The sequence below is a fragment of the Octodon degus genome, unplaced genomic scaffold (genome assembly GCF_000260255.1).
Source record: "Octodon degus isolate 3935 unplaced genomic scaffold, OctDeg1.0 scaffold00345, whole genome shotgun sequence".
Classification (NCBI taxonomy): domain Eukaryota; kingdom Metazoa; phylum Chordata; class Mammalia; order Rodentia; family Octodontidae; genus Octodon; species Octodon degus.
In genome coordinates, this window is record NW_004524921.1 from 81,154 (window position 1) to 82,711 (window position 1,558).

Consider the following 1,558-nt stretch of genomic DNA (forward strand, 5'->3'; position numbering starts at 1 on the left):
AAAAAAAAAAAAAAAAAAAAAAAGACAGAAGAGAAATTTTAAAAAATTGAAAGGGGAAAAGAAAAAAAAGAAATGAAACTAAAGAGGGGGGGGGGAATCCAAAAAACAGAAGGAAACATCCCAATCATTCAAAAACCTGACCAAAAAAAAGTAATAAAAAGTAGAAAAGCCAAAAAAACTATGAAGTAAGAAAAAATTCTTGGTTTTTGAGCAAGTGCTTTCTTTCCAAGTTCTACAGTTTTGGAATCCAGCCAGTCATGATTTTCTCCACCTAACTTTAGGGCCTCTCCAAGCTTTTGACGTGCCCTCCCTAAAGCAGAGGCAACTCTGTCTGTTCACCCCATATTGTGGTCACTGTGTAAGCCAAGGCTTGTCCTTGCTCCCACTGATTGATGGGAAATGCAATCAGCCCTCTGTTTCCTATTGAACATAGCTTACAGGTTCAGGTGGACCTTAGCACTGTCATGAGATCTGGCTTCCTTCTGTTTCTAGGCATTGTCCTCGTCCAGGATCAGGTCATTTTGATAGTCACTGCTTCTGCTACCCTGTGCCAAGGAAAGCAAAATGTAAAACCAGTGTGGAGTTAGTTTGTGGTTTTGTCCTTTCGCTGGGGTAGAGGGAGCCACTGGTGTCCTGCGTGGACCTGTTTGGCCATTTCAGGGGTGGGACACCCCACAGGTTAGGGTATTGGTGCCATATGTTCAGTGTGTGCTTGCATCTCACATCCCTAATTGTGTCAGGGAGGGGCTCTGCAGGTGTGGTACAGTCCTGCTTGCCCCTATCAGGGCAAAGGGTGATGTAGATCTGCCGCAGGCCTGCCTGCTCATGTCCTTTCTCGGGTCATGAAAGGGATGCTCTGGCCATGGGAGGTACCATAAGAAGAGTTTTTGTACTCAGAACTCCTTCATTGGCTTCTTCATGCAAGTAAAGCACTGAGAAAGTTGTATTATCAAAATCTCTCTTGTCCTACTGTCAGACTGAAGCTGTCCTATAGAAAGACTCACCTGGCTTCCTGCCAGATATGAATGAAGAACTAAAAATAGCACTTTTTCATTGGTTCCATGTGCAGTGCACAGTGTGCAGTCATCCTAGATCCTGTGCCCTGCCCATATCTCTTGAGTCTCCATGAATGATGTATTCTACTTTTTTTTTGAGACAAGTTTTGGTATGTAGTTCAGGCTGGACTTGAACTTACTTTTTAGCCAATCTGGCTTCAAACTTGCAGCAATCTTCCTGTCTTACCCTCCAAAATGCTGGTATTACAGGTGTGCACCACATCTAACTTCTGCCCAGTTATTTGGCTGGTGTGCCCCAGTCTTTTTTTTTTTTTTTTTTTTTTTTTTTGGCACTAGAGATTGAACTCAGGACCTTGTGCTTGACAGGAAGGTACTTACACCACTAAGCCAACTCCTAACCACCCCCCACTTCTTTGATGCCCCAGTCTTCATCTCCTACTGAAGTCATGCTAGGGATCAGGTATTTCTCTTCTCAAAAAACACTACAATTCTTTTTTTTTTTTAATTTTATTTATTTATTTATTTGTGTGTGTGTGTGTGTG